At 36.7% G+C, this 12657-nt stretch overlaps 1 pseudogene; it reads right to left on the reverse strand.

The window, feature by feature from the left end:
• Positions 1–8643: 8643 nt before the first annotated feature.
• LOC114303331 (pentatricopeptide repeat-containing protein At1g15510, chloroplastic-like) lies at positions 8644–11512 on the reverse strand (annotated as a pseudogene).
• Between the last annotated feature and the right edge of the window lie 1145 nt (positions 11513–12657).

A 12657-nucleotide genomic window follows, 5' to 3' on the forward strand; every position in this document is an offset into this window, starting at 1 on the left:
GCAAGAGTACTATAGGGTATGTTAGTGAGACCTTTATCCTTAACTTTTAATTTCATGGAATTGATGGGTTCATATGGATGAGTTAAAGGAAAGACTCATCACTTGAGTGTTGTTATTCATATCCTTTAGGGTGGGTCTGAATATTCGTGTGGAACCTGAAAATACGAGAGTTATCCTTAGATTTCGAATCAAGGTTCTGGGAGCTTCTTTTCACCGCTCGAGCCAAGATTTGACAACTCGAGCAGCCTGTTCGATATTAGACACTTTAAAGTGATTTTTTTGCCCAAAATCTTTATTCTTTCTTCCTTTCTTCTCTCCCTCTCCTTCATACCTAAAACCCTAGACCTCAAAACCTTGATTTCATCCATTTTTCACCAAAAATCCACTATGGATCTTGCATCAAAGATGAAGAACAAGTGAAGATCAACATTTTTAACCGATTGGATTTTGAATTTTTGAAAGAATCCTCTTGATCTAGCATCTGTACTCTCATCTTGGAGGTAGGATTACTTTTAACTTTGTATCTCTTTACTCTGAGGATGTTTATTTGGTATTATTGTGACAATGGCTTTATGATTGAAGTTTGAGTTTACAAAAATTGTGTTCTGATTTCAAAATGAAATTTCTCCTATATTTTCTCAAAATTTTATATTAGTGTTTGTGGATTTTGAAAACCCTAGTTGAAAAATAGCATTTTACATTATAGAGGGGGAAAAGCCCCAAATTTAATGAAAACCCTAATTCTTGAAATAGAACAATGATATGTTCAAATGGAATTAACTTTCAATTCTTTAAATTTATTATTGAATTATGAGATTGAGATGTATTTTAATTTGAGGCTCATGAAATTAGAGGCTTTTGAGATTTTTCTTGGAAATATGAAGATTGTGTCTCTATATTAGTTCAATTATTTGAATGGTGATACTGTAGACTGCCCAATCTCCGCTCCGCGCGCGAGGGCGCGAATCGTAGTTCATGCTACTACAGTTCGGACTCCTGTTTCGATTCTGAATCTAATCTCACAAAGTACAATGTAAGACTGATAAATCACCAAAGAGTCCAAATCCGGCAAATCGTTTTGAAAAATCGATTTTGAATAAAAAGCGCCAAACATGGACTGCTTTGCCAGATTTCAAAGTCGCCACCTAAATATTTTGTTTTTGGGAAATTTAGGAAACCCTGACTTGTGCCTAAGGCCACATGTCCGTCGTCACCAAAGTTTCCTCGGCTCGTGAACTTGGGTACGTGAGGGGAAGGTCCTAAAATGAGCATCCCCGCTTGCCCGATCAAAGATCGGCCTCTACTAACATGATATGTTGTTTTTGAAAACACATGCGTTCTTATTCCGATTATTAATCTAGAATTACTATGTGATGCGCACAGCATACAAGTATAGACTAAATCACTCAATTTGGAACAAAACATCTCATGTTTGTTTTTCGAAAATGGTTTGAAGATGCTACTCGCAAGTAGGCTAAACCGCGGATTTGCCACCCTCAAGTGGGCTTAAAACGTGATTTGCCACAAACAAGTGGGCTTAAAACGCACATTTTGATGAATTGTTCCAATTCAAGCAATGAAGCCTTCATCCACAGGCATTCATGCAGTTAATTAATTAAGCACATAGCCTCATGGTAAGCATGCTATCATGGCAGTCACTTACACACATGCAAGGATGCTAAAGTGTAAACACTCACAGTGTACTCCGAGCCAAAAAAGAAGCTAGTTAGTAATCAATGCATGATCCTAGCTATGTTAAGATGCCTAATGCAACACATGCAAAATGCAACTAAGATAAGCTCGGCTATTCTAAGATGTCATGTGAATGCAACTAGATAACATGTATTCAAATTGGTATTGAAATACAATGCAGTTTGTATGATGCGCCGAACTCGGTGCATACAAAACAGGTGAATGATGCACGCATGCGAAGCATAAGGATGCTAATTGAGATATGCCCTAAACTAACCATCAGAAGCTGATAAGTAAAAGGGAGAAAGAAATGGGGTTGGAAGACATGCATCACACACACGCACACTTATTACAACAATTGCCCTCTCAACGGAGGATCTAAATAATAAGCTAACTAGCTAATCCAAGCTAATTAAACTAATTATTACAAAACGAAGCTAATTAACTAACAAGTTAACTAATTACAAACACAAATGAATAGCTAAGTGCATTAACTACTTAAGTACAGAACCAAATAGCTAACTAGCTAAGCAAAGTAGTTAAAAGGAGCCTCGGGGCGAGAAGTGCATGCATGCTCAGTCGCCTCGCTCGGAAATCCATTACTATGCCCCAACTTGCCTCTGTTTGCATTTGATTTCAGAACACTGCACAAACCTCCAGATAGCTTCTACTCCAACATGGAGACCTCCAGGAGGGCTGCCGACCAGAAAAGGATGGTGTAGACCACCTAAATATGCTGCAGACCAGAAAAAGTGGTCGGCCAGCTACTTTTTCTGGTCTGCCGACCAGAAAATTCTGTCGAGCTCCAATTTGCTACAACAGAGAACAAGAAGGGGCACAGCAATGCATTTGCAAGGTATGTGTGCACAACCACCCTCCCTATGCGGTACTTGACTCTCAGGCCACCAACCGAGCATCGCAATGCACGATGGCCAAGAAGCCAAGTTTGCACAATTCAATGTCAATGAATACACAAATAACACATAAGGGCCTTAACCTCTATCATGCATGATCAAGAGGGTCGGCGACCGAGAAATGAGGCATGTTTCATCACTTCAAGTATGAAACGCCCCTCGTTTCTCGTGTTTGGATTAACGTTCAATCCAAACACGATGCAATGCAACAACATTCCAAACATAATGCAATGCAACATGAGCATGTTAAGTTGGAGTCCTTAAGCATGAAAGCTCTTGAAGAATACAACACAAGGGCTGTGTAATGCAATACTCAATGGACCAAACCAACCCTAAACAAACCTCATGCATGCCAAAACAGTGGCCAAAATACTCTAAAATGATGGCATGAAAGGCAAGATAATGCATACTCATGCATTGGCCCATCAACTAAGCATAATAGCACAACTCTCAAACATGATTAAAATGTGACAAACATGGAAGTGTGACAACACTATATGCTCTGAAATTAGGTGTGAAATGATGCCAAATCATTCAAACAACACAAGCATAGCATGCTAGAAGGCCTAAGGCACAAGGCTACCAAAAGGGACTACACAAAAGGCATGCAATACATGGCACAAATGATTGAACCAACCATGGACAGAGCTCAATTAGGTCAAAGCAAAGACCAAAACATGCTGAGATGGGAGCTCAAAAGCCTAGGCATGCATGCGTACACATTGGCCCATAAACGAGGCACAAAGGCACAACTCTTAGAAGCACTCAAAGAGTGAAAGAAGTGAGAAAATGGTAATGCTACATGCTCTGAAATGCCATTCCAAATAATGCCAAAACATGCAAATGCCTCAAGTCAAGCATGCAAGATACCTCAAAACTCAAAGCTAGTTAAGGCTATTGCACTACCAGCATGCATAACAAGCACCAAAAGGCCAAGAACACCCAAAATAGTCCTAAAGCATGTCAAAATAATGCTAAAACATGTATGGAGTATAGCCAAGACAAGCTAGCATAAAGGGCCAAAATGTAAAGTAAGCTGGGCCAATGAGCATGGTTACACTACAAGTGTAAGAAGCAAATGAGGGATGCTCTAACCAACCGAAAATAGAGTTTTATCATAGCAAAATAACACCAAAAACACACTGAAATGGTAGCCCAAAAGCTTAAGCAAGATGGCATACATATTGGCTCATGTTTAAGGCATAAAGCACAACCTTCCAAAAGCATTGAAAAAGTGACACATGCGAGTGTATGACAATGAAACATGCTCTGAAATCATGTATCAAATGATGCTAAATCATGCGAATAGCCCAAGCAATGCATGCTAGTGGACTCAAAACACAAAGCTAGTGAGCAAGAATTGCACTACGAGTGGATGAAGCATGCATGGGTGGCCTAAACTAAGCCAAAACAGAGGTATGCCACACTGAAATAAGGCCAAAGATACGCTGAGAACAAGCCAACACAAGCTAGACAAATATGCTCAAACATGAGGTCATTAACACAAACAACCAAGACACAAGGAGAGGAGGTGACCCCCTCCTATTTGGGGTCTCAAAACACACTTTCTACCACTGAAATTCCTCTAGAATTTAGTGGTGAAGAGGCCAAACAAAGGATAAAACAAAAGCCTCAAGGGATGGCTCAAAAGCTTAGCAAATAAGGCATACAAGGGAGTAGACCACGCCCAACACCAAAGAAGCCTTAAAAAAACACTTTAAGCACTTAAAATCAGACCTTTTTGCAGTTGAAAGTTAGGCCTAAAACATTATGCAAATAAGGCCAAAGACTTAATCAAAAACAAAGCTTTAAGGGACTAGTGAATCACCCTCGAAGAACAAGGACAAAGCAGCAACTCCAGCAACTTTTTTGGACCAAAAGCAATCCAAAAACACCAAAACTAGCTTCAAGGTGCCTTAGCTCCAAAGCAAAGGTGTTGCACTAGGTGTTTGTGTGCAAAAGTGTGAAAAAATGGCACTTTTGAGCACAAATATGGAGCAAATAGAGCAATATAGACATAGAGATATATGTATAATCCTAATGCAAAATTCTGAACTTGAGACACGAGGGAGGAGGCTCCCTTTTATAGAAAACCAGGCATGAAGCTTGGATCAATCCCTCCATATGGAGGATGCTTTCTGTGCCCAACAGCTGGCACAGCTGGCATGGAAAATATCTGCAGAAAAGGTGCTGACCAGTTGAAGTGGTCGACCGACCACTCCCACTAGTCAACCGACCAGAAATGGTGGTCTACAGGGAGAACAACTGGTCGGCAAGGGGGGGAGGTGGTCTGCACAACGAAAGGAAGGTGGTGGCATGGCTGCCGACCACTTTAGGTGGTCCAAAGGCCACCCACCCTAGCTGGCCGACTAGAAAACTGGCTGGCAGGGAAGAAAAGTGGTCTACAGTGAGAGCAACTGGTCAACGCCCCTATTCCACCCTCCAGGCAAGGGAAAACAAGGTTTAGTTCAAAACCAAACCAAAAAGAAAGCAAGACAAGAGTCCCCAAGGCGAGGTACTCAGTCGGAAGCCCTGAAAACTAGTCCACAGGTACGAAAAGTGGTCTACGAGAGGGAAATGTAGTCTACGACTACAAAAAGTGGTCTACAGACCTCTATTTCCCTCTAGGCAAAGGCAATAAGGCATGGTCCAAAAACCAGGCCAAGAGGAGAATGTTAAGAGGTCCTGAAACAAGGCGCTCGGCCGAAGGCTCCAGAAACCGAAAACTAGCCTACAAGAGGGAAAAGTAGTCTATAACTACGAAAAGTGGCCTACAGGCCTCCCTCTCCCTCCAGGCAAGGGCAACAAGGCATGGTCCACGAACCAAGCCAAACACAAAGAGTTTAGAGGCCCGGAGGCAAGGCACTCAGCTGAAAACTCCGGAAACTCGAAACAAGCACAAACATGTGCGATCATCGAGCGCTCAATTGATGACGTCGGACTCTTAAGGTCGGTCAAAAATTGGGTGTCTACAGTGATATTTACCTTTGTTCTCATGGATGTATAAATTCTTAGAATTTGTGGAAATCTTGGAAAGGTTGTTTAAGGGGGTGATAAATAGAATGGGAGTCCGGGTAGGGAGTCAGTTTTTGAAAAGAGTTATATGTTGTTAGTACTTGCAAAAGGAGTCAACGTGCCCAATTGGCCTTTCTGCACGTATCGCCAGACAAATGTGGGAAGATATTTTTGGGTGTCCACAGATCATGCCGTATTGTAGTCGGTAAAAGTGGAAAAACGGATGATTTTGGTGCCCATTCCCTGTTGTATTAATAGCCAGAAAATGTGGGGAGATTTTTTAATATAAACATATGTATATGTATGTATTGGGACTCTCTTTAGGGACTTCATGGTGTATTTACCCGCTAGTGTTGAAATGTGATTTTCATGAAAATTTTAATATCTCAGTTTTGTCACTTAAACCCCTAATGTGTGTTAAACAAGGAAATGTTTTAGTTGTGATAATGCCATATAGATTTTTAAATAATTAGATACTTTGTTAAAAGTATTTCTACTGGGCATCTAACTCATTCCTATCTAACAATTTCAGGAATTGATGTTGTGCAATCACCCCTATGAGAAAGAGATGGACTTCTTTGTTTTGTTAGGGCACGAAGGCTCATGGATGTGTTATGTAGATGCTTCAAGCGTATGAGTTTGGGACCACGTGTCCATTTTGTTGTAACAAGGACTTGCCTTGATGTTTGTACGCCATTAAGGAATTATTATTTTTATTCTCTAATTTCTTGAACTATGTAAATGTTATTATTACTAAAACAAGAATATGAAAATTATAATATTTGATATGTAGTTCAAGGGAAAAGAGGACTTTTGAGATTAATGTTATTGTTTGGCTTGGAAAGCTTTTAGATTAATCAATTATGAGAAATGTTTTAATCTAGTTAATTTGAGGGCATCAAAAATACCAGTAAATAAACTACACAATATCGATTTCCATACAAACCGACAAAAAAATTACGATTTATGTATAACAATATCAAAAAAAGATTGTTCATCGCTGGTTTACTATCATCTTTATTGTGAGTTCATCATTATCTCTATCACTGGTTTATATGTATAAATAACATTTTCTTCCAACTGTTCTTCCATGGTAGGACCTTACTGTAATATAATGGTGAAGGAAAATCTTTGATCAAGTGAATCCCTCACATTGAGGCAAAAAAACATACCAACAATAATAAGGAGATTTTGTTTTAAGGTCCCTGGTATTAAGATTTTATAGCATAAGGAAAATCCAATATTTTCATAATGTCCAAGGCCTCTCAACATCGATCAAGAGAATATTTGGTCCAAAGAATTTCTCTGGACTTCCCAGAGAATTTCACTCTGGATTCTAGTGTAGAGATTTTCTCTGGATTTCCAAAGAATTTCTCTGGTTTTCACAAGAATTTCTCTAGACTCAAATCAAAAAATTTCTCTTCCTTCCCAATCTTAATGTACAATACACAAATCGATTACCCAAATAAGCAACAACAACCAACCAACCAATATACATATACCCAAAATATTCAGTAGACTTCCCAGAGAATTTATCTCCAGAAAAATTCTAGGAAGGCTAGAGAAATTCTTTGAATTCTAGTCTAAAGAATTTCTATGAATTTTCTTTGGATTTCAAGTGAACCATAAATCATAAAGTTTGTTTGGTTGCTAAGAAAAATAGGCGAAAAATAACTTGTTCAATATAAAAACACATAAAAAGCACAACATAAAAGTCCAGAACAATTTGTAACAATTATAATTTTCTCTGGATTGTAATAACAAGCTTTTAATTTTCTCTGGACTCAAATAAAAGTCCAGAAAAATTCACTTTCAAGATCACAAAAACAAAAATACTTTAACATCAAAAGAAAAAAATGCTCTTTCTCTTCACTTTACCAAAAAAAAGAGAGGGAAAGTGAGAGACAAAATCCATGGGCATGGAATTCTAGGAATTTCTCTGGACTTCCTAAAGAATTTGTTCCTAGAGAGAAATTCTGGGAGGGCCAGAGAATTTCTCTGGATTCAAGCCTAAAAATTTTTCTGGATTTTCCAGAGAATTTCTCTAATTTTTGCAAGAATTTGTCTGGGTTCAATCCAAAAAATTTCTCTGCCTTCCCAATCACGATGTGCAATACACAAATCAATCTCCCAAATAAGCAACGACAACAACCAATATACATATATATATAGAGAGAGAGAGAGAGATAGAGAGAGAAAGAGAGAGAGAGACTCAATGAAAGGAGAATTTCTCTACATTTCCAGAGAATTTTTCTGGTTTTCGTAAGAATTTCTCTTGTTTGAAGAAACAATAATGAAAAGTTCAAGGACCAGAGCATCTAGCTTCATTGTGATTTGCATTTGTCCAAAAAAAAATAATAATTATCAACCAAAAAATCCAAACAATAGACATTTAATGTAATTGATCTACAAAATATGGAACAATAAAATCTTCATAACCAATCATCACTAAAAGTCGTAGAGTAACAAAAATACACACAGTGGCTAAAATCCAAAGAAAATGCACACGGTGAACAACCAGAGAAAATTCACACTGTGGCCAAAATCCATAGAAAATTCACACAGTGGCCAAAATCCATAGAAAATTCACACAGTGGCCAAATTCATAGAAAATTCACACAGTGGCCAAAATCCAAAGAAAATTCAACAGTGGCCAAATCTAGAGAAAATTCACACACTGGCCAAAATTATGAATAAATAAATCACACAATGGCCAAATCTAGAGAAAATTCACACGGTGGCCAAAATCCATAGAAAATTCACATAGTGGCCAAAATTTAAAGAAAATTCAACAGTTGCCAAATCTAGAGAAAATTCACACACTGGCCAAAATTCAAAAAAAAATTCACACAATGGCCAAATCCAGAGAAAATACACACTGTGGCCAAATCTAGAGAAAATTCACACAATGGCCAAATCTAGAGAAAATACACATAGTGGCCAAATTTAGAGAAAATTCACATAATGGCCAAATTCAGAGAAAAATCAAGGGTAATCGTGGAAAATTTTCCATATTACCATGTTACACACAACCTAATAACAATGCACACCAGACTGCTGCATCTAGAGCAAATGGCATTGTCATTGTAATCTTTTCAGCTTCCTCATATTACCCTGCTCGACCCATTGCTCCCACTAAACATGTATAATACTCGAGCAATGGCTCTAACCCATGATTAAATTTCATCCTGCTCAACCACTGTTTAGTCTCCCCAATTAAACCCGCATTGTAAAAAGCTGAAAGAATTGCGAGAAAGCTATATTCATCCGGGACAAGCCCTCTAGCGTCAATCGAACCAAAAAGCTCTATCACCGAATTCCACTCCCCTTGTTGTGCATAACTCGCCATCATTATATTCCACCCGATAATACCCATCTCTGACACAAGCTCATCAAACACCCCATAGGCGTCTTATACCAAACCACACTTCCTATACCCATCAACCAACGCAGTCCCCATAACAGTACCCAAATCGAGCCCAGTAACAACCATGTGACCGTGAATTATCCTACATTGCTCCAAAGTAACAAGCTCTATCGCTACACGGAGTGCTCCCGATACACTATACATAGTAGACTCAATCCCACGACTTCTCATGTTAGCAAAGCAAGCTAAAGCCTCAAACAACCGTGAATTTTGCTCTAACCCAACAATTATAGACCCGTAACAAACTTGGTCTTTGTGAGGAATTTCCTCGAACACTTTACCAGCATCATTTGGAAGTTGGGTTTTGGAATAGAAATTAATAAGCGAAAAGGCGATGAAGGGTTGGAAAGATAAAGAGAGCTTGAGAGAGAGAGTGTCGAGTTGGAGGCCGAAGGAGAGAGAAATGAGGGAAGAGCAGGACTTGTAGAGGGTGGCAAGAGTGTGGTGGTTAGAAAGGGTGGGATGGTGGAGCATGGAGACGAAGTAGCGAAGAGAGAGGAAGGAGTTCAAGAGGGCAGAGATGAGGGCGGTCCAGGAGACGATGTTAGGGAAATGGATTCGTGGATTAGAGTTTGCTATTCTTCTTCTTCATCTGCCATTGTTGAAGCTAAGTAGCGACACACAGTACAGAGAGAGAGAGAAAGAGAGAAGTGTAAAAGGCACGATTGATCTGCATCATCATATTGTATGAAAATCTCCATTACAACCTAAAATAACATTAAGGGACCTTAGGCATCAAAAAATATTATTGTGGACCTCTCCTCTTACTAAAATTGGGCAGGGATCTTCGACCAATTTTCCTAGAATAATAATATTCTATATTTATATATAGTATTTTATATATATCATAAATGAAATATATCTCATAATAATTTTCTCTCTCCTAGATATATGGTATATAATATATATATATATATATTATAATAATAAAAGTTTATAAAGGTAAAATATTAATCTACATAATAATTCTAATATGAGAAAAAAAAGAATTACTGGAATATAAGTTCAAATGTATGAGACTAAGTGGAACACAAGAATACTTTATAGACTTATTGGGCTATAAGTCTTCTAAATGAGATTTATAAATAAATCTCTCTTTTACTACTCGATAAATCTATCAAATAAGATCTCAACTGAATATATAAAATATAAGAAAAATAAATCATTTCTTTTTTGTATTTAAAAGTGTGTAAAAATTTTCACTTCCAAAATTTTACACTTTTGATAAATATTTTGTCATAGGACTCATCCTCTCCGCATATATAGATATATAAAATAAGTGTCAATATTCATACTTTCAATTAATAAAATATTATGCATTTTTGAAAAGTACAAAAGTTTGTGTGAATGTTCATGCTTTTAAAACTATTCACACTTTCTAAAAAGAAATATTATGTAAAATGAAAATGTAAAAATTAGCATGAATATTTATATTTTTTTGCATTCAGTATTTATTTATGAAAAGTGTGAATATTTATAACTTTCACATTTACTAAATATTCACACTATTTTATTCAGACTTATTTCGATTCACCTCATTATATATGTGTGTGGACAGAGATGATTTTAAAAATAAAAAATAAAAAAATTATAAAAAAAATTCAAAAATTTTAATCGAATGATTTTTATATTTTCAAAATAAAAAAAAATATATTGTACATGTTCACACTTTTATTAGAAATTTAATTTTTAGATAAAAATGTTAGATATTCACATTTGTAATTGAATGGGCTAAAAATGTAATAGTGTTCAAAAGTGTGAACTTTTAGATTTGCAATTTTTGTGTTACAAGTGTGAATTTACAATTCCCAAAAAATTATATACTTTTATTTATAATGTCACACCCTGAAAATTAACGTCATTTTATTAGTTACCAATTTATTATTATCATTTAATTTCATAACTTTAATAAATTCCGGATAAATAAAGATAACAAATTATAAATCAAAAACTCATCTATTTCTTGCAAATCAGTCATCTCATGCATTATAACAAATTACAGTACAAGCTATATAAAAAATATATATATATATATATCAAATTGTCACAGAGACTTACACATTTCAAGGTTAGGGGCCTTGATCAAAAATAAAATAAAATAAAATTCTATGTCGGCAGTTAAGCTTGTAGCTAAAACATGAAACGTTAGCTTTAGGGCTCCATCTAAAACTCCAAATACTTCTCAACGAATGAGTCACACCTTGATCACCTACAATTTGGGAATATCCAGCCTATAAAACGGGAGTGAGCAATGACGCCTAATATGTATATATAAATGTTCATATTGGTTACATTCATGCAACACCTCATAATGTACAAGTCTAGTAACTTTATTTGACATTCAATATTCAATGTAAACTTTAAACTCACGATGGACTCCACACTTGGACCTTACTTCTTCTTGCAAACATTTCTTTTTCCGTTTTTGTGAAATCCCAAAACACATCTTGTAATACCTCCACATTTATTGGCTACCAAGCACGGAAGGGTAATTGGGCACCTTTTACATTTTTCAAAAACACCTCCACAGTTATCGGCCATCAAGCATAGATGGGCAATTGAACACCCATTACATTTTTTAAAAAATACCTTTACATTTACTGGCCACCGAGCACGGAGGGGCAATCGGACACCCAACACATTCATTCAACCGTATCCCCTCCTCCCCACATTTATCGGCGTTAAGTACAAAAGGTAAATTGGGCACCTTAACCATATACCAATGACATTCTCACATTCTCCAGCCTCAGAGCATGGAAGGGCAATTAGGCACCTCAACACACACAACACGTTCTAAATTTACACACACCCAATTACACAACCCAACACTTAATCCAACACTCTATGAATGCAATGCAATGCAAGAGTTCATAATATTGTAACTTAACTGAAGTCCAATTCAATCACACACAAAATCAATCCAATGAATACGATATGAAGTACATAAATATTTCCATGTCCCCATGTCATCCCCGCCATCAATTTTAATTATATACTAATTCGTACATTAAACCTTTCAACATTGTCGGATTTTCTACCCAAAACAACTTCCTTAAATCCTTCATTAACATCATCATAACACCAATCCCATTCCACATATGGATACTCAAGAAGATTAATTGAAATTTTCACATAAAGTACAATTTTAATTCAAACCCTCATTTAAAAACAAAATCCCAAATCTAGGGTTTCAAGAAAATTGGGAGTTTTCTTCATTTCATCATCAAATCTACCAATCATAAAATATTACCCATCAATATCTTAAAACATTCTAAATATTTCCAAAGTTTGAGTGAAAACCCCAATTTTTGAATATAAACATCTTTTAAACAAAGATTTCAAAATCAAATCAACCCATACTTCCCATAATACAACATAATCAAATGAAATTATAAATGATTAGAGTTAACAGAACTCTCTACCTCAAGAAGGTGAGCAAACAACGAAGACCCAAGTAAGAACTCCGATGAATTCGCAATCCAATCAGTCAAGAGAAAGATCTTCACTCATTCTTCACTAATCTTGTAAGAACTAAGGTGGATCCTTGGCGTAATGAGGTGAAATCAAAGGTTTTGTGGCTAAGGTTTTCGGACATAAAGAGAGGAGGGA

This window comes from Camellia sinensis, chromosome 6 (genome assembly GCF_055761805.1).
Source record: "Camellia sinensis isolate YWXY chromosome 6, ASM5576180v1, whole genome shotgun sequence".
Classification (NCBI taxonomy): domain Eukaryota; kingdom Viridiplantae; phylum Streptophyta; class Magnoliopsida; order Ericales; family Theaceae; genus Camellia; species Camellia sinensis.